At 44.7% G+C, this 23,964-nt stretch overlaps 1 protein-coding gene across 5 annotated transcripts in view; it reads right to left on the minus strand.

The window, feature by feature from the left end:
* FBXW7 (F-box and WD repeat domain containing 7) overlaps positions 1-15,618 on the minus strand; it is a 281,649-nt gene extending 266,031 nt beyond the window's left edge. For 4 of the 5 annotated variants that reach the window (XM_037897397.2, XM_027833416.3, XM_027833417.3 and 1 more), the window contains exon 1: positions 14,883-15,618. The gene's annotated coding sequence lies outside the window, so the exon portion shown is untranslated. The remainder of the gene's footprint in view (positions 1-14,882) is intronic. The other variant, XM_043545826.1, reaches the window with a different exon arrangement.
* Between the last annotated feature and the right edge of the window lie 8,346 nt (positions 15,619-23,964).

The following is a 23,964-nucleotide window of genomic DNA, read 5'->3' on the forward strand; positions in this document are numbered from 1 at the left end:
AGTAAATTCCTCAGCACTCTTACATACCACAGCCCAGCTCTCCCCTCCTCTGCCTCCTTGGCAATGATTACTTCAGCCCTAGAATGCTCTGGCAGCATATTGATCTAGTCTCCTACTGCATCATCTCCCACCTCTGTCTGTGTCCAGCACTGCCCAATTCTCCCTCCTACCGACACAGATGTAGGTCTGGGCATGGGACTTGCAGGTTGAAGAACTGGAGAGAAGATGCACGAACAAGGTCTAGCATGGAGACTGGGGACATTTCGGACATTGAGAGGGGGCATGATGGGAAGGATAGTCCCCTGGTTAGGAGCAGGGATTTGGAAGACCTGAATTCAAATCCCTGGTCCACCACAAACTTCCAGCGTGACCCTGGGAAGGTCCTTAGTCTCACTGGGTATGTTACATTGCAGTTGGAAGCATGCGTCCCAGCATGGGTAGACAGACTCATGCTAACTTTGCTCAAGTTAATAGCAGTGTGGACACAGTAGCATGGGCAAGCCACCCAAGTACAGATCTAGAGTCCCCTCAGTAAAAACAGAAGCAATACTACCTCAAAGGAGCATTGTGAGAATAAACACATTAAAAATTGTGAGGCACTCAGATACTACTGTGATGGGGGCCACTGACTGATAGATGGATTGATGATGGGGGATTCTGGGGAACAGAACTAAAATTTCCCCCATCATCCCTTACTGCATGCCTGACAATAGTATTTAATCTCCTTTCCATCCCACTCTTCCCTGCACTGTTCCAACCCCACACGCACACACACAAATTTCCCTTCTCTACTCCAACTCCCCACATTTCCCATAATAGCACAGATTCCGCAACCACTGCTCCAACTCCTCCAAAATTCCATCCACACATGCATTGCTCAGAGCCTTCCACACCACTCCACGCCCTTGATAAGCTTGGAGGGGCTACAAGAATGTGGGAAAGTGGTGGGGCTGTAAGAACTGAATGTATCAGGTGGAGACAAGAAGGAGCAAGACAGGAGAGTGGAGATGCAGAGTACCTATCCAAAATCAGGTCCTAATGTATATGAAAAAAGGGCTCCACACATCATCTGCCGCACAGAAAGATCAGAGAGGTGTGAAGTGGACCCCCTCCCAATACCCGCTCACATAGAGTGTTAGAAAAAGGAGCTCAGCTCCCCTGCACTCCCAAATCCCAGTTTTTATGGGAGAAGGGGGCAAGGAGAGGAGTCAGACCCCTTCTGAGAGGCAGAGCCCACCAAATCGCTCTGGCTCCTGGTCGTTGTCCTGAGAGATAGGGCTGTGAATCGGAGGCATTCACTCAGGTTGTAACACTTCCCGAAAGCTACCATCACCCCGCGAGAGGGTCGCATATACTAGTTCAAAGGAAATATTTTCGAACGAATATCCTGAGTTTAAACTGTCTCAGGGCCTTCTTTCTGATCCACCAAACAAGAAATCTGGTCCAAGTGGGGCCCCAATCCTTGGCAAAAGAGTTTTTCCCAGTGACGCTCCTTAAGACAGAGTGTGCTTGTTCTGAGCTGAAGCTAAGATGAACTCATGACTATAGGAAAAAAACCCTGTGTGGGGTTTGAAGGACTCATCACCAACCAGAGTCCTAGTTGGAGTTGGGGGAGATCTCTCGTAAGCTTATCAGCATGTCTTTAATATGTTTTCTCTGTAATTCTTTTCCTTAAGAATGTGCTTGCTTGGAAAGAGCTGTGTGGTACCTTAACTGTGGCAATTACACTGATTACCATCTCTGAGGAGAAAAATAAAGCAGGTGAGCTTAAGCAGCCTGACTTTGCTGGGGAGGTCCCAGTGTAGGCAGGGAGCTGACAATTTGGAAATATCACAACCCTACCCACCTTGGTCAGGAGGGAAAGAAATGCAGGACTTTGCCCAAGAGATGTGATGGCTGAGGTGCTCTTGCTGAACCATAGAGGGGAACACTCTATTTAATCAATACTAATTTCCATGACAATGCTTCTGAAGTAAAATCACAGTCGACTTTAGATCACAAAACTAGAATTTTTGGTCTTGGGGCAAAACTTCCAAAAGGAGTATCTGCATAACGCAGACATATATTGAGGATCATGCACAAAACACTATCTCTGAAAGCTGCCACAGGCAGTGCTCAAACTCAGTGCATGGTGTAGCTCAAGTTCACTAATGTCAATACACTGCATAGGCACTGATTTTCTAATCTGATGGGAGGTGCTACCCCCCCAGCTCCACCCAAGTCCCACCCCCACTCCACCGCTTCCCCCAATGCCCCACCCCTGTCCTGCTTCTTCCCATCCCCGCTCCGCCACGCCTCTTCCTGCTCCACCCAGTTCCATGCCATATCCCGAACACACTGCGCCCTCGCTCCTCCTCACCCACACACACACTTCCTGATGCTGCAAAACAGCTGATCCGCAGCAGGTGGTAGGTGCTTGGAGGGTGGGGGAGGGGTGATCAGCAGGGCCCACCAGCGGGCGGGAGACACTGATAGGGGGCTGCCGGTGGGTGCTCAGCACCCACCATTTTTTTCCCCATTGGTGCTCCAGCCCCAGAGTACCCATGGAGTCAGCACCTATGCCACACAGTCACTGTGACAACAGTCTGCCTAGAATCTCTCTTACTTCAATAGAGTCCTTGCCTCAGTGCACAGAACACGTACACTTCAGTCTCTTTGACTCAATAGTTTTGGCACAAGTCATTTTGGAGACCTAAACTCTATGGTCCATAGCTTTTCCAATATTGCTTCCCCAGTGGGGCAATAAGCATCATACACTACCTGAGTAACGTCAATCAACTGATATCAGATGGGGGATGATTAAAGTCATAGTTTGAACCCCAAGTGCGCACAAAAACCATTAAAAGAATCAGGTGATTTTGTAAGATACTGGGGTTTGTTTTTAAAGGGATTCTACTGGAGAATCCTTTTCTCAAAATACCCCAAATTTTGGCCACTAACCCTACCCCTCACCCCCAAGATGCACAGTTAGTTTCAAGACAATCTGAATAAGTACAGATTTTAAAACATTTAGAATAGTCAACCTTTAAACAGAAAACACTGCTCAACCTTAACTACAATGGAGTTAGCCCACTGCTATAACAAACCCTCAAGCTTCATGACATAATCAAACCTTTAACTACCAACTTAACCTGGGGCAGATTATCCAATAATTGCCCCAAACAGGATTCCAGTTGGCAGTAGCACTGTCAGAAGGATATTGGAATAGATGGACCACTGATTTGATCCATTATGTAAGTCCTGTGGTACCTATTTCCTCCCCCGGCCCCCCATGTGTTGTTTTCTCCTCTTCATCTCCCTTTTTTACATATTAGTTAATTCCATTGTGTTATCTGTGATTTTTTAGATCACCTCCCCATGTAGTCCCCATCCACTTTTAGATGCCTAGTTTCTCTCCCCACTTCCATTCTTCTTCTCCCACAAAATTTTCACTGGGCTGGAAGTGAAATTGACATTAACAGCCTTTTTCACTCCCCTCCCCATGCCACCCAGGATTTGAAGCCCAATTAATTCACTCCTGGCACAGAAAGCACTTCTCCCATGATGTGGCCTGGCAGGGGCTCACAGTTAAACTATATGCGTTAGATCAGGTTTCATACTTTCCATATAGAAGTGTAATTTTTAAATTGACTGTACCCCTTCAATACAACAGAAAGCAATTATAAAGTATTTATAAATGGAGAATTTAGACAGACTATTTTTCATACTATGTTTTTTAAATGTAGTGTATCTGGAACAAACATAATAATATAATTTATTCTATACCCTTAGCCTCTGCAAATGTTTAGACAGTTCTCTCTATTTCCTTTTGTATATCAAAATTCTTATATGGCCACCAACACCATAACATTCAAGTATATAGTCTCTTTCATCAAAATCAGAAATACAAATCCAACACTCACAGACATGTCGTCGACTTAAGAAATTCCCCAAAGGACCTTAAGTCAAGAAACTAGTGAAGGGGCAGGAGTACTGATTAATAAGAATAAATTTGATTTATTAAATCTAAGTATAATTCAATAAAGTTACCAAATTTAAAGAATACACCTTTTGTGAGAATATAAAACAGAAATACAAAACTTATGTAATACATGTAAATCAAGTAAACAGTATTGCAAAGTTTAGTGCAACAGGCATAGATTGTGTAATTATAGGCAAGAGCAGGCAACAACGCCTATAGTTAAGATTGCCTAACACTTTTCATTATAAGAACCTGTTTTCAGTTGCTTAAAAATAGAAACATAGAATATCAGGGTTGGAAGGGACCTCAGGAGATCATCTAATCCAACCCCCTGCTCAAAGCAGGACCAATCCCCAATTAACTCATCCAACCAGTTTTTGCCCCATATCCCTAAATGACCCCTTCAAGGGTTGAACTCACAACCCTGAGTTTAGCAGGCCACTGCTCAAACCACTGAGCTATCCCTCCCCCTAAATACTTTAACTGTTCAGATTAAAGTGTTCAATGCTAGGTGTCTGTTACATGTTTGGGGTTTTTTGTTTGTTTTTTAATCTTTCAGCAAAAATGGTTCTGCAGTTTCTCAGAAGAAAGTTACAGAAAAGTATAGTTTTACCAATGTTTCAAAAAATCATGCAATCATTTTTTCAGACGCTCTACCTCCCTGCTTTGGAGCACAGATTTAATTTTGCAGCAGAGTCAAACCTGGGAACAGAGAAATGCAATTTACTGTCCCTGTGAAAATCTACTCAAATTCAATAGTTATAGGCCTTTGAAATTTGTCATTTGCACATGCTTAGTAAGGGATGACTGCTAAATTCTCCTAAAATTCATCTGCAGTGAGCATGCTCCAGCCCAGAGACTGAGCAGGGCTTTTCTCTCTATTGATCCTCCGAGCTACTGGCAATCACTGTCACTAGGCACTGCTAAAACCCAGGCAACAAGGAGGAGGAAGCAGCTTCACTTGAAAACAGAGGTATGAGGAGAAAAAGGGAGCACGTTTCCTCAAACCTGCTAGGGGATAGGGGCAGAAGGATCTGTAACCAATATAGCATACCACCACTGAGAACCTGAAACTGAACTTGGGAATTCTACATAAGAACAGCCATACTGGGTCAGACCAAAGGTCCAGCTAGCCCAGAATCCTGTCTTCCGACACCGGCCAGGTGGTTCAAAGGGAATAAACAAAACAGGTAATCATCAAGTGATCCATTCTCTGACCACCATTCCCAGCTTCTGGAAAACAGAGGCTAGGGACACCATCCCTGCCCATCCTGGTTAAAGAGCCATTAATGGACCTATCCTCCATGAACTTATCTACAGTAGAATCTCAGAATTACAAACACCTAGGGAATGGAGGTTGTTCGTAACTCTGAAAAGTTTGTAAGTCTGAACAAAACACTATGGTTGTTCTTTCAAAAGTTTACAACTGAATATTGACTTAATACAGCTTTGAAATTTTACTATGCAGAAGAAAAAAGTTGCTTTCCTTTTTTTAAATAGTTTACATTTAACAAGTACTGTACTGTATTTGCTCGCTCTCTCTCTCCTGCTGCCTGATTTAGTAAATCTGGTTCCAAGTACTAATTGGTCAGTTCGTAACTCTGAGGTTCTACTGCAGTTCTTTTCTGAACCCTGTTATAGTCTTGGCCTTCCCAACATCCCCTGGCAAAGAGTTCCACAGGTTGACTGTATGTTGTGTGAATAAATATTTCCTTTTGTTTTGTTTTAAACTGCTGCCTATTAATTTCATTTGATGCCCCTAGTTCTTGTGTTATGAAAAGGAGTAAATAACACTTCCTTATTTACTTTCTCCATACCAGTCATGATTTTATAGACCTCTCTCGTATCCCCCTTTAGTCATCTCTTTTCCAAGATGAAAAGTTCCAGTCTTATTAATCTCTCCTCATATGGAAGCTGTCCCATACCCCTAATCATTTCCGTTGCCCTTTTCTGTACCTTTTCCAATTCCAATATATCTTTTTTGAGATGGGATGACCAGATATGCATGCAGTATTGAAGATGTAGGCATACCATGAATTTATATAGAGGGAATATGATATTCTCTGTCTTATTATCTATCCCTTTCCTAATGATTCCCAACACTTAGCTAGCTTTTTTTGACTGCTGCTGCACAGAGTCAACGTTTTTAGAGAACTATCCACAATGACGCCAAGATCTCTTTCTTGAGTGGTAACAGCTAATTTAGACCCCATCATTTTACATGTATAGTTGAGACTATGTTTTCCAATGTGCATTACTTTGCATTTATCAATCCTCAACTTCAGTATTCTTCTGTTGTCAGGCAAATACCTCTGAAACCCTCTACTCACTGACCACACTGAAGATAAAACCCCACTACTGCTACCAGTTATACTGTTAGCTCTAGTGGTAAAAATCTGTGCTGTGGATGTAGTTGTTCCGACCTTGCTGGTGATCCATGTGCGGATCCACATGCTTCCACGTGATTGAATTTATTTTTGCTTTAAAAAAAAAAAAAAAGCTAGGAAATGACTTGAAAAAAAACTATTACATGAACATTGAAGATGAGAAGTCCAACACTCAAAAGTTAGGAAATATCAAAATTTAGGCTGTGTGTGTATTCTTACTTCGGCCCCCTTGTGCATATGCATTATTGTACAGTCTAATTACACAATCACCAGGGATGCTAGTTTTCTGTGATAAACAAAATTCTCAGAAAAAAATCCATAAAAATCAATGTTTTTCTACAATTAAAATGAAACACTAAAGTTTCGTTTCTCTAGCCACAATATGTAAGTATCAGTTGAACTAAGGTGACCATACATCCCATTTTGGCGAGGGTAGTCCCCTTTTTATCCCCTATCCTGGATGTCCTAATGGTCAGTTGGCAAGAGCAAACAGGACAAATGCCCAGCTTTGCAAAAACAAAACAAAAAAAAGTGGGGTGTGCCCCCTCTCGGCGGTGCAGAGGAATGTTCAGAGGGGCGAGTGGAGATGCCAGCCCTGGGCAGCTCGGGCCAACCCCATGTGGTGTCCCATTTTCACTTGGGAAATATGATCACCCTAACTTTCAGTAAAATTTAGTTAACAGTTAATATACGTTTTTATTTTTTCGCAAAATGTAAAAAAAAAAAATGTTCTCTGCAAAAATGCAAATTCTGCATTTTTCTGTGGCAAATGGATTTCTAGGATCCCAGATGATCACATACTACTTTTTCCATGGAACATCTCTGGGAATACTACAAGCTGTGTAGCACATCCCTCTCCCCGAAAGCCACAAGAGCTCGGGGAAGAAAAATTCCTGCGAGAAGCCAGCCCTAGAAGCCAGAGAACCTCAAACCAGCAGGATTAGATACTGAAGCAGCATCAGCAGCATGCTGCCAGATTGCTTTCTAGTTTTCACTTTGGATATTCTCTCCTCTGTTCTGACGGTGAAGAAGTGGGTTGGAGCTAATGGCCTCACTCCATGCTTCCTTCCCTCTTTCACCCCTTGCCGCACTTGCTTCTATATCCCCTCTCTTCCTTGATCTAGTTATCAAAGACTACCCCAACAAAACTCCATGAAAAGAAGTTTAACAAAAAAAACCCAGGACATTTGCACACCATCGCAGTGTTTATTCTGCTTGTGCATTATATCCCTTTTCCTTAACCTTTGACTGTCTTTGTCTACTCATATTGTAAATTCTTTGGGGCAGGGACTGTCTCTTACTCTATGTTTGTATCGTACCTAGCATAATGGGGTCCTGTTCTTGGTGAGTTACTAGGCGCTATCATAATAAAAATAATATGAGCAGCACCTTGCCAAACAGGGGTATTTTGAACACAAATTCTTTAAATGTTTGTAAAAAGCACATTGACACTGTGGCAATAAGCATTATAGAAAAGCCCAGGAAAAAATTATTAATGTTAGTATTCAGTGCAGGGTTTAGATAGTGTGCAGTAAATAAGGCCTGGAGCCATGAGTAAGATGACAAGGACAAGACGACACTGAATTCAGTGAGCGACATCCACCTCATGCACTGAACGAAAATAGGCAATGTCTATGAAGGTTTGATTTTGCAATCTTTATGTTATTTCAGTGTAGGGTTTGGGGAGTTTTATGTAATTATAGCCAGAGCTGGTAGCACTGCCTATTACAAAAGTTGCCCAACACTTCCCATCATAAGACCTTGGTTTTAGATGCTTATAACTTTGCTATTTGGGCTGAAATTTTCCATGCTGGGCATCTGCCTCACTGAATGTCTTTGGAAAATTTCAGTCAAAATGGTTAAGCCATTCCCAAAAGCAAGGCTAAGGAAAAACATTGCTTTGTTCATGTTACAAAATTCTAGTGAGCTTTTCTTTGAACAGCTCTCACACCCCCATGCTTTGGAGCAGGGACTTGAAATTTGGCAGAAGTGTGGCTTTTCTGTCAGGGATGTGCCATTTGTCGCCCCTGAGAAAATGGTCCAAATTTGACCATGTTTTAAACCTTTTGAAAAAAAATCAGTTTGCACATACTCAGCAGAGACTTGCTAGAGCTTAAAAGACAAATCTCGAGAATTCTGTCTGCAATAAGCAGGCTTCAGCCTGGGGCTCTGCAAGACCTTCCCTACAAATGCAGCTGCAGGCTGCTACACGTTGTGCTGGGCAGGTATGGGCACCTGATCTCAGAGAGCAAGGAGACTATCTCCCCTACTGGTCCCTAGCACGGCAGAGGAGAAAGCGGTCTGATTCAAATGCTGAGGGGACAAGAGCCAGACTTGCAGGAGGAAAGGAGGTCGGGGAAGTAGATTGGAAACAAGAGCTGAGGTGGGGGGAGAGGCAGGGAAAGAGGAGGCAGCCAGAGGGAAAGGGAAATGAGAGTTGGGACGGAGGAAAGGGGGACACTGAGAATGGCTGGGCAAGCCAACTTGGAGCTGGGGCAGAAACTTAGGCCACAAGCCAGGTAAAATTAAGGTTGTACAGGAAACCTTAATTCTGGCATTTCCTATCTTCTGAGTGCTTTACTTTGCAACCCTAATAGTGTTCTTTTAACTTCTTTTGGGCACGTTATATAAATAAGTTTATATTACACACATCTGTCCCCTGCTCACCTTACATATTTCTAGGTCATAATTTTGTTGGCTAAGCTTTTTAAAACCTGCTGTTTCTATCTAAAAACAACAACAGAGGAAGAACACAGTTACTATGCTGACCTAAATTAAAATCATAGAATCGTAAGACTGGAAGAGACCTTGAAAGGTATTCTAGTCCAGTCCCCTGCACTCAAGGCAGGAATAAGTATTATCTAGACCAGTGGTTCTCAACCTGTGGCCCAATCAAGCACAGAACTGCTGCCCATGTGACATCCTCAGGGCCATACAGGTAGTGTTGAATGCAGCCCACAATGATAAATAGGTTGAGAACCACTGATCTAGACCACCCCTTAAGTGTTTGTCTAAAGCTCTTAAAAACCTCCAGTGACGGAGATTCCAAACTTCCCAAGACAATTTATTGCAGTGCTTAACCACTTTGACAGTCAGGAAGTTTTTCCTAATGTCCAAACTAAACTGCCCTTCCTGCAATTTAAGTTCATTGCTTTTTGTCCTACCTTCAGAGGTTAAAGAGAACAACTTTTCTCCCTCCTCCTTTTAACAACCTTTCATGCACTTGAAAACTGTTATGTCCCCCCTCAGTCTTCTCTTCTCCAGACTAAACAAACCCAATTTTTTCAATCTGCCATCACAGGTCATGTTTTCTAGACCTGTAATCATTTTTGTTTAAATCTGACAGAAGGGGAAGAGGCGAAAGACAGACCTGGACTGACAACCAGAACCAGATATGGTAGACACAAAAAATGCTTACTTGTACACTATATGTTGGTATAGGATTAACACTGGTCTTATTGGAAAGAACCACTGACAGGGTATCTTTCCCTTTCACCCCACAAAAATAGCAAGCCAGAATGCAATATTAATCAAAATATTTCTTTCAAGTGTGACATTTCACATTTTTTCCCCAGACCATTTTATAATTCAAGAGAGCATTTTCCCCCCCTAAATTCCTCTCAAGTTCCTTCAAACCACACATTTATGCCAGTAAGGCCATAATTTTCCATCTTGACACCTGGGCAGAAAAACTTTCTAAAGAAGGAACTGTGTATTTTTGATGTGAGTAATGAATTTTCTAGCTGCTGCTACACTTCTTTGCAGATCCATCAAGATCAGCACATGGAGCTAAAGCAAAGAGAGAAGAGCTGCTTTGTGATGGGTAATTTGTTTATGTAGTACCTTAAATTTGCTGGCCTTTATAAAATAAAAATTTGTTCCCTAGGAACTGGACTAAGAATACCAAACAGACGATCACATCTCATAAGAACGGCCATATTGGGTGAGACCAAAGGTTCATGTAGCCCAGTATCCTGTATTCTGACAGTGGCCCAGAAGGAATGAACAGAAGAGGTAATCATCAAGTGATCCATTCCTTATCACCCATTCCCAGCTTCTGGCAAGCAGAGGCTAGGGACACCATCCCTGACCATCCTGGCTAACAGCCAGTGATGAACCTGTCCTCCATGAATTTATCTAGTTCTTTTTTGAACCCTGCTATAGTCTTGGCCTTCACAACATCCTCTGGCAAAGAGTTCCACAGGTTGATCTCAAAAATATCTATCATAATTGGCACACTTTGTGGTAGTCGCAGAGAGACCTAGAACCGAAAAAGTAGAGGCTTCAATCCTAAGAAATCAGAAGTGAAGCAAAGACAGTGAGTAGAACTTCGCACTGCCACTGCTCACAATTTATCTGTTTTGTGAATAAACAGGAGACTTCAATCCAGCAGGTTCCATCATCTTTCATGAATTTACTAAATGCATTAAAACAATATTTCCCAGCATGTAGATTCATAGATACTAAGGTCAGAAGGGACCATTATGATCATCTAGTCTTACCTCCTGCACAACGCAGGCCACAGAATTTCACCCACCCACTCCTGTGAAAAACCTCTCACCTATGTCTGAGCTATTGAAGTCCTCAAATCGTGGTTTAAAGACTTCAAGGAGCAGAGAATCCTCCAATAAGTGACTCGTGCCCCATGCTACAGAGGAAGGCGAAAAACCTCCAGGGCCTCTTCCAATCTGCCCTGGAGGAAAATTCCTTCCCAACCCCAAATATGGCAATCAGCTAAACCCTGAGCATATGGGCAAGATTCACCAGCCAGATACTACAGAAAATTCTTTCCTGGGTAACTCAGATCCCACCCCATCTAATATCCCATCGGATAATTAGCTTATTTACAGGAAATGAAATTAAAATGCAATGTTTGCTCTGTTAGACACCACCACCACCAACTGAACTGTTCCCTCCTTCTCTAAAATGAAGTTGTGTATACACTCACACAAAAGTGTTATAGATGTTCAGGTATCTTCAAGGGCTTCATGTTGATTTCAGATATGCAAGTACTACATATATAAATTCAGTTAGTGGATATGTTTTGAAGAGTAACAGCCAGTGCGCCCAAATATTAGATTAAATTCAGGACTGGAGTACCCTGAGTGGTGATGTTTCATGTGTTGTTATAAGCTTTTTTCTTTTTTTTAAAAGCCAAACAAAAAAAAAATTGCAGACATTGTTGAAGTTGACAGACCTACCATGTGACCTCTCACACCCTCCTTTTTCTAACAGCTTTCAAATTTAATTTAAAAAGAGAAAGCCAGCACAGTACCAAGACTATCAGAAAGCAGTGGGTGCACAGTAGGGAGGAATTAAAAAGTTAAGACAACCCAAGAAGCTAAAAATCCAAGTCATTTTCAGTTTTGTTAAATAAATAAATTCATTTTATTAATAATGATTTCACAGAATAATCAAGATGTTTATGAGCATGGACCACACAGAAGAATATGCAATTTAAAAAAAAATACAGCTAACAATCTGACCATTGCAAAAAGGTGCTATAAAGAGCGTGACAATAATGAAAGAAAGGAAATTACATTTAATTTGGATTCAGGATATTGACACAGCTTTATGTCAAAGGAAGTTGAAATGTTATTGTCAGATTGAACTAAACCATGTTGCTTTAACCACATGTATAAATTAATTATGAAAAGGCACTGACTATCCAGGGGTCGGCAACCTTTGAGAAGTCTTCATTAATTTAAGGTTTCACGTGCCAGTAATAAATTTTACATTTACAGGGGCCCCCCATGGAACCCCAGACTGGCAGCGGGCTGAGTGGGCCGGCGGCCAAGACCTCGGCTGGCAGGGGACCAGGCGGCTGGAACCACAGACCAGCAGCGAGGTGAGTGGGGCCGGCGGCTGGTATCCCAGGCCGACAGCAGGCTGAGCTGGGCCGATGGCCGGCACCCCGGCTGGCAAGGGGCTGGCGGCCGGAACCCCAGACCATCAGCGGGCTGAGCAAGGTGGCAGACAGAACCCCAGACCGGCAGCGGCTCACCCGCTGCCAGTCTGGAGTTCCGCCGGCTCCTGTCAGCCGGGGTCCCGGTCGCCGGCCACGCTCAGCCTGCTGCCGGCCAGGAGTTCCGTTCACCCAGGCCTGCAGCGGGCTGAGCAGGGTCGGGACCCCGGCTGGCAAGGGGCCGGCAGCCGGAACTCCAGACCGGCAGCGGTCTGGGGTTCCGTCCGCCGGCTCCTGCCAGCAGAGTCCCGGCCGCCGGCCCCGCTCAGCCCGCTGCTGGCCTGGGGTTCCGTTCACCCACGCAGGCAGCGGGCTGAGTGGGGCCAGTGGCCAGGACTCCGGCTGGCAACAGTGTGCCAGTAAAAATTGGCTCACGTGCTGCCTACACTGAAGGAAACTCATTCAACTTCTGGTACCTTGGCCCTGTAAGTCAGCAGAAACTGGGAGTGTTGTTGAGGCATCACTCAATTCTTGCGTGTCCTTAATGCAGTGAGTGTTGTACCCATGCTCCTGTTGTTTAAGAAAGTATTGCACACCTCAAGGTAACTTTGTCTCAAAAAAAAAAAAGAGTTAAGAAATTTCTAGTATTTTTCAAGTACCCCAGCAATTTTTTAGGTTTTACAATCACTTTTTAAAGCGTAAAAAGGAAAGGAGTACTTGTGGCACCTTAGAGACTAGTCTCTAAGGTGCCACAAGTACTCCTTTTCTTTTTGCAGATACAGACTAACACGGCTGCTACTCTGAAACCTTTTAAAAGTGTCTCTCTCTTCCTGGTGAAAGATCTTTAAACAAGTGGAGAAACTGACTATACAAGTACAGTAGGTATACATGTAGTGCTGTCAAATGCTTAGAGCAAACAAACTGAAAAAAAAAAACAGATCAAGGTATTTTTCTCTCTAATCTTTCAGTTGAAGTAATCCTAGCTCACAGTGATATTAGAAATATAAAGTTTTTTGACAAAAAGCATGACAATTTTTGGAGTGTTAATATAAAGGCACTATATAATAGATCCAGAGAGAATCCTATACATTCCTCTCTGATGGAAGGTCAGCTGCTGCAATGTAGGATTGAAAGAGGAGAAAGTAAAAGCTGATTGGAGGGAAACATAGGAGGGAAGTCAACAACACTAAAAATAAATCTAGATAAAGTTGGTCACCCAGTTCATTCTCCATTCAGTTAAAAGTGTCAGATAAACTTGAAGGTTTTCCTTTTTCTCTTTCAGAAAGACAGCTAGGAAAAATACCCTATAAACAGATGCAGGCACCAGTGTTATCCCAATGTTATTAATTCTGAAACTAGATCTGAAATACCATTCAAACGGTAGTTACAAATGTTCTTGGTTTGCATACAGTCTATGTGTAAGCCCAATTTAGACAAACCAAACTCATATGTACAGCATGCAGTTCTCCATAAGGCAGAATGTAAAGTGATTTGCATTTTTCAAAGCCTGTATGGTGGGATTAAATGTTATTTATTTAATTTAGCAGCAACTTTAACTGCTGGCTAATGAGGTTGATGATATGCTACTCAAGCCACCAGATCCTTTTCAGTAACTTGTATGTAGCAATATAAAAACACTTTGTATACTAAGACTCAACACCCAGCATAGGATTCCCAAACTGAGACCCATGGAGCACCTGACCGTATTGTGTGGAGAGATGACTAGACACATGGTGCTGGCTCTTCCTTCTTATTTCCAGCTGCTAAGCTGTATTAAAACCCAGCTAAAATGCATTAAGTACTTTCCTAATATTACTTTTCCATGCAAGCAATTACAACAGTTTCCAGAGGGATGTTATGCAACTGTGCATAGAAAAGAATCCACAATCTCTCTATTAAGATGAATCCCACCCTAAAAGAGTTAGAAAATCCCTCCACTGAAATATTGTGGCTTTTAAAGATGCTTGTATTTTTCAGTTCTGGTGTACAAGACATCCTGATAAAGCACAAGTACAGTTCTGTTAAGCTCTTAAGATTTTACATAGAACAATAGTGAATGGAAGGAGGTTCAAAGTAGCTTAAAAAAAACTTGGTCTTTGTTCAAGACTTCAGTATCATTCTCTGCTGTTCCTTGCTGCAGCAAGTACAAAGCGAGACGTACAAGTTTCAAAGGGGAACTAATTTCCAGACTCGTTTTTTGATTGGACGCTATCAACCCCTCTCACTGTAGTAACTCTTTACAAAGCCGAGGCTGCTTAAATCTAAAGGTGAAAAGTATCCGGATAGGAATCGACTTAACATAAGGATTTCCCTACAGTATCTCTCTCTCGCAGAGGCAAGAAGAGCCGCACTCTCGGGAGGGTCACTTAGCTCAGCAGACCGTGCAAAGTTCCCGGCAACGTGAGACGCATGTGAAACAGGGGATACCTCGGGCGGGGCTGCTGCGATGACGGTGCGCCCCCGCCCCGCCAGGAGGGACGGAGCCACATGCTCCCACTTAGTCCCCAGCCCATGCTCATGGGGGGTACAAATCTTTGCATCCGCGTGTTTCACCTGAAAAGTCATCAGCGGCGCGGAGCAGAGACCAGCAGAACTAGACCCCCCTCCGACCCCCTCAACCCTCACTCACCTTAGGAGCAGCAGCAGCTGCGGCGGGTTAAGTTTCCCTCCTTTGGCTCTCTGGCTGCAGCAGACACGCTACCGGTGATACAGGGTGCGGCTAAAGCTCACGCTTGCGCCCGGGACAGGGGGATCCACTTCCCTGCGGGGGCTCTAAGGCTTCACAGCAAGTTGGACGCCAGGTCCCGAGAGACACCGCGTGTCCGGGAAACTTTAGTGAGAGACGGGTCCAGCCCCCTCGGCTGCCGCGTTCCCGAATCCCTCTCGCTGCTTCCCGGCTCCGGGGGGCTGCTCGGCGGTTCACGTGCGTGTCCGGGTCTCTTCACATGGAGCCGCCGCCTCCTCGTTGCCCCCTCGCTTCCCCCCGGGCCGGTCTCTCTGCTGCCGCCGTCCGGGAGAGGAGGCGAGTGGCTCGGGCCGCAGCCCCCTCTCCGCGCTTCCTCTCATACACTCGGGCACCGGGAGCCGCCGGACCCGGCTCCAGCGGCCGGGGCGCTGCTAGGGCCCCAGCCAGGCAGCGCGGGGAACCCAGGCGGCCGGGCTCAGCGCCGCTCCCACTCTGGTCTCAGGCATGTGTGAGTCTCTGCGCGGGGCGCTCCGCAGGCAGAGGCGGGCGGCAGCCGCCACGCGTGGGTGCCCGTTACCGCTTCGGCCGGAGCCCCACGGCTGTGGCGGGAGGGGGCGCTGGGGAGGCCGGTCCGGGCTGCAGCTCGCGCCTCGGATCCGCTTGTTTTCTGTGTCTCACACAGAGCGATTGGTGCTGGAGGAGGGGGGGGAAGAGGACGGCGGCGCATGGGGATGACAGCCGTAACCAGGCAACAGCCCCCACCTCTCTGCCGGCGCACGGCGATGACGTCAGAGAAGGACAAGGTGGCGCGGAGCAGGTATCGCTGTTACTGGATGGTTCAGGCCAGGACAAGGGGGAGGAGCCTGAGAGCAGAGACCCAGCCGCAGCCAAAGCGCTGAGCGGGGATTAACCCGCTCGGTGCCAGGCTGCTGGCGGAGGAATCGGCTCTGGGTGAAGTTTAACCCCCGCTGTTCGGAGGGCAGCTGCCCCGGGAGGTGACTAGCGGGGCTGGGCGGAAGCCGAGGGGAGCCCGGCGTGAGCCGTGCGCCCTGTGGCCTCGGAGCGGGTGCAGTAAGCCCCGGGCAGCCCTGGCTCCTCGGTAGAAACAGCAGACGTCTCAGCAGCGTCTACCCGCAGCCCTGGAGATTGGGACACTTAAACCCTAAGGAAATTGAGGCAAGGCCTGGCTGGTGACAGGCCGCTGGGGGCCACTGGCGGGGAGTAGCGTGTTACTGCAGTAAAGCCCAGCGCTCAGACAGGGAGCAGGGGGAGGCTTGGGGAGCAGGGGGAGGCTTGGGACGCAGGCAGAGGCTGAGCACTGCCTGGGGACAGAGCCAGCCCACAACATTTTGGCACCTGAGGCAGGGAGCTCAAATGACGCCCCCATGCCCCCTTGCTTGGGCCAAAACTTTGAAAGGTCTCAATTCTGCCTTCTTCCTGTTCTGCTCCTCTCATGGTACTGCTCTGCTACCTACCCCAATAAAGGAGAAGTAACAGCTTAAAATGCCTTGTTCAAAAATTTTAAGTAACACTTAACTTTCAAATGCCTGAACAGCAAATGTAATTTTTCTTGTCTGCATAGTAAACACTGCCATTTTTATCTGTTTAAATAAGTAAAGTGGTGCTTTCCATGCCTTCTTGGTTGCAAAGATTTGACCTGCTCCTGAAGGTCCACAGTCTGGGTCAGCTCATTTTGTATTGAGATGGCTGCATGGCTGACCAGCCTCTCCTGTGTCATTGTGGAGCGGTTGTGGAGCGTAGATGTGTTTTTATTAACTTCAGCTTGGAGAAGCTGCTTTGTCCACTGGCAACTGTTACAGGAAGTGTTAGAAGTATGCGCAGAACAACAAAAGCATTTGGAAAGAGTGTGGTCATCTTATTTGTGCACATATATTCCAGAACAGCCTTTGGAGTTGATCCTGCTGAAATGTATCTTGAAAGGGCTTTCAGTTCATCACCTAAATCACTCGCATCAATATCGCACGTGTCATCATGTGTCAACACTGTCTCTAGTGCCCTGCATTGGTGATGTAGGTCTTCTTCAGGTATAGTGAGGAGTTTTGGAATATCATACAACATCCCAAATGTACTGCTGTGTTCCTTGAGCTGCATGAAAAGTTCTTCAACTGACTGTATTGCACAATCTAGCACATGGTTAAAGAATTCAACTTTGAATTGTTGTTTGGGGGTCCCTTATGGGATTATCCCATGCATCGTAATCAAAATGTCTTCTTCTTCAGTGACTCTTGTATTCTTGAATGGGTGGGAAAATAACTTCAGTGTGAAGTTCCTCTGCCAACTTCTGTGCACTCTTCAGGACGTTTTGAAATTCCTCATCTGACCGGTAAGACTGTAGGTATGACTTTGTTTTGTCCAGTTGTTCCATTGCTCCAGATATATCAAGGTCAACACCTTGGAGTCTCTTGCTTACAACATTTATTTCAAACAATATGTCATACCACAACACTAAGCCACACAGAAACTTGAAGTTATGTATGTTTCTGGTGATTCCATTTCTCTCTGCCACTGTTCTCCCACAAACAGTTCCTGTCATAGCATTATCCTCTATAATGGCAACTATGGCATCATCTAACTTCCCAATTTGGTATTTGATAGGCTTTATCGCCTCCAGTCAACTTTCCCATCGTGTGGCACTCAGTGGTTTCAGCGTCAGAGAGGATGTTCCCAGATGTTGCTTCAAAATTTGCCATCGATGTGTTGATGCAGAGAAAAATACATAGATGCTTTGAATTACATTAAAAAATTCAGCAGCCTCCGTAGAAGCTGAGGCTGCATCACTGAGCACTGCAATGAATGAGAACTGCATGGGACAAAAAAAGCTCGAGGGTTTAACTCTCGGATCCGTGTCTGCACTCCTCTGTTCTTTCCTCTCACATTGGCACCATTATCGTAGCCCTGACCTCTCATGTCAGCTATTGCAATTCCCGTATCTTCCAGCTTTTTAAGAAGCACATTTGTCTTACCAGCTCCTGTAGTGTCATCAATGTCAATAAATTCTAGAAAATGCTCTCTGACAGTCACCATTGCAGGGACATTTTCACTAGGTTCTGTTGTTTTTACAAAACGCACCATTAAAGTCATTTGTTCCACATGGCTGATGTCAGGTGGGCAGTCCAGAATAACAAAGTAATATCTTGCTGATCTCAGATCTGCCACAATCTTCTATTTGACTTTTGTTGCCAGTAACTGTATGATCTCATTTTGAATTGTTTTTCCAAGGTAGTGGTGTGTGTACATTTCTTGGGTGCTGACTCTTCTGAGATGCTCCTGGAGTACAACATCAAACTCAGCCATCAGCTCCACAATTTTCAGGAAGTTTCCACTGTTTGGCACATACAGCTGATCTGAAGTGCCACGCAGTGCTGGGTTTTGGGTAGCAAGCATTCTCACAATGGCAATGAGCCTTTTCAGAACATTTTGCCAGTAAAGAGAGACTGATGTAATCTTCTCTTGATGCTGATCATCTATGGTGGCCTTTAACTTTAGTCTCATCTCAAGCTCTTTCCACCTATGAAATGCTCTCTGGTGATTTGCTGCCTTCTCATGGCATGCCAAATTTCTAGCCAGATTTTTCCAGTCCTTTGTTCCTGTAGAACCCAGTGTGGCTGGAACAATAGACTGGAAGAGTTTGCAACAAAAACAGTATGCGGCATTCTGGGTTTTTGAGTACATAAGCCATGGCCTCTCCACTTTGTCACCATTGGGGATTTCACGCCAGTAATGTGTTGGATGGAAACTTCTGTTTTCATTGTCTTTGGGGAACATGAAGTTTTTCACTTGCTGTGGCCCATGCAGTACAAGGAAGTCCCTCAGGCTACTGCTCAAGTGGGTCCACAGTCCTGGATCATCTAGACTTAAGGAACTAAACTCAGCAGCAGCTGTTTCTTGCGCCTCCATCACACTCTTCTCTGATCTACACTTTTCTTCAGGAATGTGCATGGTTACACCCCTTTGAGATTGAGATATGGATGCTGCAGTAGCTGCCAGGTCACCTGCACTCTGACTAACTGGAAGATCAGGCATCTCCTCACCACACACATCCACACTGGGGCTGGAAGGCTCACCGTGAACATTTGTGTCTATGTATCTCAGGAGAGCTCCTTCCTGCTTAGATAGAAAAGCTTCCTTTGCTTGCTTTCTTCTTCTGAATGCTGCCCAAGAAGGGCGTTTTCTTCTTTCACTCATGACTGCTGTTCTATGCCAGCTTTAGTAGCTCTCAACACTCAATTGAAGGGGACAAATAAGCAGGCTGGTAGCAGGGCCTGAGTGAGGGAAGATAGCAGCGTCTTAAGGGCCTAACTGGCTCCTACTACTTCAGTTGACTGCTCTTCTCCTCCAGTGGGTTCAGGGAAGCAGCAGGAAAGAGGAAGCTCCCTGAGAAGCTGGTGTTAATCAGTCCAGGCTCCTGGGGGTGCTAGAGAGGTACATAAGAGGCTGCTCTTCCTCTCTCTCCCTGCAGCTCCTGCTGCTTTCTGTTATTCCCTCTCACCTTTTCTCCTGCCTGCCTGTTATGTCTCTTGTGCCCTCCTTCCTCCAGCACAGCACTCCACCATCTCTGTGCATCTAGAGCAGAGAGAATATATATGCACCAGCAGCAGACACAATTTTCTACACTCTGGGTCCTAGTGGTGCCCCCGCCCCCGCCCCACAGTCTGGCATCTGAGGCAGCCACCTCAGTTCACCTCATGGTAAAACCAGCCCTGCCTGGGGAGCACAAAGGGGATCTGTGCCCTGCTGCCCAGGCACCAGAAGCTCTTTGCACTCTCTCTCTCTCCTACCCCCATTTACCTCTCTTTGTATAGCTTGGCAAGGAAAACTGCTGTGAACTAACGCCTTTGTTGGCCCCTTCTTGACCTTTCATCATGTTCTCATCCACATTCCTCCACTGGATTTAGCGAGTGCAACCAGCTCTTAACCTGACATCAGCAGCTGTTCTGCTAGCCCTGTGTGCCCCAGCTGCCAATCGCCCATTGTCCTTCACAGCTGCCAGGGAAGCAGGGCAACTTCTGATTCCAACATGTTGCCCCTTCTTGCCCAGGAAGCATCTGTGAAAACAAGCAAGTTGCTGTCAACCTCCTGTACAGAAATTCTGCTGAAAACATTTGGTTTCATTGCACAAGTTGTATTGTTGTCTTGAGCAGCAAGAGTCAACAGCAGTTTACACAAGCACAAGAATTGCTGGTCTCTAGCCACAGTACTAGCCCAGGTAATTCAATGACAGGCTGGTAATGGGGAAGCCTCTCCTCCCATAGATGCAAGATGTTGTCAGGTATGCTTTGGTTGACTTGGACCACAATGCTTCTGAATTTATGCCCTCTCATACTGCACTCCTAAAAGCCTTTTTAACTTATATGCTCTCCCTAATTCTCCAGTGTCCAGTTTCCTAAAAAGAGGTTCTGTCTCCAGCCTCTCTCTGGAGAGCTCCATTTCCAGATACCAGTGTACATTCAGTACACAAAATATATCTACTGCCTGAATCGTCTTGCTTTTTATCACCAGCATATCCACAGTTACTGTTTCTATATGTAAATAAAACTAAATATTTTGTCTTGAAATTTAAATCCTTTATTCCACTCTTATACCACTATGTGAATCTAAGTACTATGTAATTTGTTTTATTTTGAAACATCTAGTTAAATTAAGAAGCACTTTAACCAAGTACTTGAAAAATTACAGCAAATATAAAAGGTTAAACGTTAGCTAAGCTAGTATTGCCAGCACCCAGTGCCAGAGGCAAACAACAGCAAGGTTCGTTGCCCGGTGTGCATCACACAATAATCACAACGGGGTGGAGAAGCAGAAAAGTTTATTTGCAGCTGCAAACAAGGTACAGGGAGAATAGAATCTCAAATCCTGCACACACAGCAGGAAGTTACACAGGCTTTTATACATCCTTTCTTCAGCATACTTATCCAATAGCAAGCTGCCCTACATATCCATATAGCCAGCCAATCCAGTTACCAGCTAGTTCCCTTGTTCTCTGTACCATCTGTTAAACCATACATAAAGCTGCTTTATTCAGCATTGTTCTTCCATATCTCCCCTGTTTGGCCTTGTTTAGTTTCAGGCAGTCTGAGTTTGCAACATATTGTTGCAGATCCTCAGCATAACTGCTGCGAGTGCCTCCAGGTGGGGGGCCAAGGACACTTGGGCCTAGTGCGCATAACTGCTGTGAGTGCCTCCAGGTGGGGGGGCCAAGGACACTTGGGCCTAGTGCGAGGGGGGCTTCATCGACACTCGTGGTCTTCCATCCCCTCGAGTTACCTAGTGGCCATGCCCCAGTGTCCCCAACACTAGTATTTTCAAACCCACAACAATAAAGGGACCTCTTTGGTTTTTTTCTTGGAATCTTCTGAGGCAGGGTTGTGAGGCCTTACCATTATCAGATGAGAATCCTAATACTAATACCCAACATAATCGGCAATTAGTTACAAGAATACTGTCAATAATTACAGATATCATTGCCCTTCCACCACCCCCCACTCTCTGGATTTAGGAAAATAGGACTGGAAGGGATTTCCTGGATCATCAAGTCTAGTCTCCTGTGATTGCAAGTAACCTCATCATGTAACTCCCATGCATAAATTTATCAACTTCCATCTTAAAACAAATTAGGTTATTTGCCCCCACTACTTTTGGAAAGCTGTTCTAGAACCTCATTCCTTTGATAGTTAGAAACTTTCTTTTAATTTCCAGCCTAAATTTATTCATAGCCAGTATATACTCATGTGTTCTTGTGCCAACGTTGTCCTTCCGTTTAAATAACTTCTCTCTCCCTGCTGTTTCCTCCCTTCGTGTATGTATAAAGAGCAATTATATCCCCTCTTAGCCTTTGTTTCCCTAAGTTAAACAAGGCAAGCTCTTTTAGTCTCCTTATGTAAGATGTCTGTCTGTTTCCCTAATCATTTTAGTAGCCATTCTCTGCATCTGTTCCAGTTTGAATGTGTCTGTCTTGAACATGGGTCTCCAGAATTGTATGCAATATTCCAGATGAGCTCTTACTAGTGCCATGTACAGTGGCATTAATATTTCTCTCTCTTCTGGAAATACCTTGCCTGATACATCTTAGGATCAGGCTTGCCTTTTGCACAGCCACAGCACATTGATTACAAGCCACCATTCTATGATTAACTAATACATCCAGCTCTTTCTCTGTCATTTCCAACTGATGAACCCCCAGTTTATAACAGAAATTCTTGTTATTAGTCTCTAAATGCAATTTCATGCCATTTCTATTACTCCAGTCTTCAAGATCATCCAATTCTTCCTAGGTTGTGATGCCCCAGCATTATCCTAAGGTGATACGTAACTGGACTGTTCAATCAGTTGCAATAATAGTCAGTTACAGGCATTCTTGCCTTTTTCACCCAGCATGTCATGCACTAACCAATTAGCCCTGTTCATCCTTAAAATGATAGGGTTTCAGGAAATGTTTGACAGTTTTAGTTTTCCCATTACTATTTTATGGCAGATCCTGTATACCAGGGAGCTAGTATGGGACACTTCAACATCTGTAAGGCAAGTATGAGCCTATCTTTATGGTTTCCCTAATTTGCCATAATATTCAATGTTTCACTTCAACAATTTATGATAAGGCTTTGCTGTAGCTGATGAACTATCCCCACTGTCTAGCCCAGATAGGGGCTAGGATGAGCAAACTGACTAAAACTCAATCCAGACAAGACGGAGGTGATACTGGGTTACAAGGATTTCTTTTACAGTCAATTGTAGGTAAAAAGAAAATATGGACCAAAGGCTAGGGCACAGGACACACAGCTCCGTCTTGTCTGTATAGAGTTTTAGTCAGTTTGCTCATCCTAGCCCCTATCTGGGCTAGACAGTGGGGTAGTTCATTAGCCACGACAAAGCCTTATCATAAATTGTTGTAGTGAAACATTGAATATTATGGCAAATTAGGGAAACCGTAAAGATAGTCTCATACTTTAATTCTGAATGAGAGCATCCACAGGAGTTTAATGTGATTTAACGAATACACTTTAAATTCACACCTTTCAGTTCAGTCAGATTAACTTTCCTGAGTATCCCCAAATGGACAAGCCATAAGTGATTTGCCCAATGTCATACCACATGTCACTGGAAAAGTTAGGATATCTGGGTTCCATTCCCATTCCATTCCCAACTCCCATACTAGTGCCTTAATCACGGACTAGGCTGCATTCTGGATCATAAGAACATAAGAACGGCCATACTGGGTCAGACCAAAGGTCCATCTAGCCCAGTATCCTGTCTGCCGACAGTGGCCAATGCCAGGTGCCCCAGAGGGAATGAACAAAACAGGTAATCATCAAGTGATTCAGCCCCTCTCACCCACTCCCAGCTTCTGGCAAACAGAGGCTAGGGATGCCATCCCTGCCCATTCTGGCTAATAGCCATTGATGGACCTATCCTCCATGAATTTATCTAGTTCTTCTTTGAACCCTGATATAGTCTTGGCCTTCACTACCACCACTGGCAAGGAGTTTCACAGCTTGACTGTGCGTTGTGTGAAAAAATACTTCCTTTTGTTTGTTTTAAACCTGCTACCTATTAATTTCATTTGGTGGCCTCTAGTTCTTGTGTTATTTACTCCTTCTGATAACACTTCGTTATTTACTTTCTCCACACCTGTCATGATTTTATAGACCTCTATCATAGCTCCCCTTAGTTGTCTCTTTTCCAGGCTGAAAAGTCCCAGTCTTATTAGTCTCTCCTCAGATGGGAGCCGTTCCATACCACTAATCATTTTTGTTGCCCTTTTCTGAACATTTTCCAATTCCAGTACATCTTTTTTGAGATGGGGCAACCACATCTGCACACAGTATTCAAGATGTGGGCGTACCATGGGTTTATATAGAGGCAACATGATATTTCTGTCCCATTATCTATCCCTTTCTTAATGATTCCCAACATTCTGTTCACTTTTTTGACTGCCGCTGCACATTGAGTGGATGTTTTCAGAGAACTATCCACAATGACTCCGAGATCTCTTTCTTGAGTAATAACC

This window comes from Chelonia mydas, chromosome 4 (assembly GCF_015237465.2).
Source record: "Chelonia mydas isolate rCheMyd1 chromosome 4, rCheMyd1.pri.v2, whole genome shotgun sequence".
Lineage (NCBI taxonomy): Eukaryota > Metazoa > Chordata > Testudines > Cheloniidae > Chelonia > Chelonia mydas.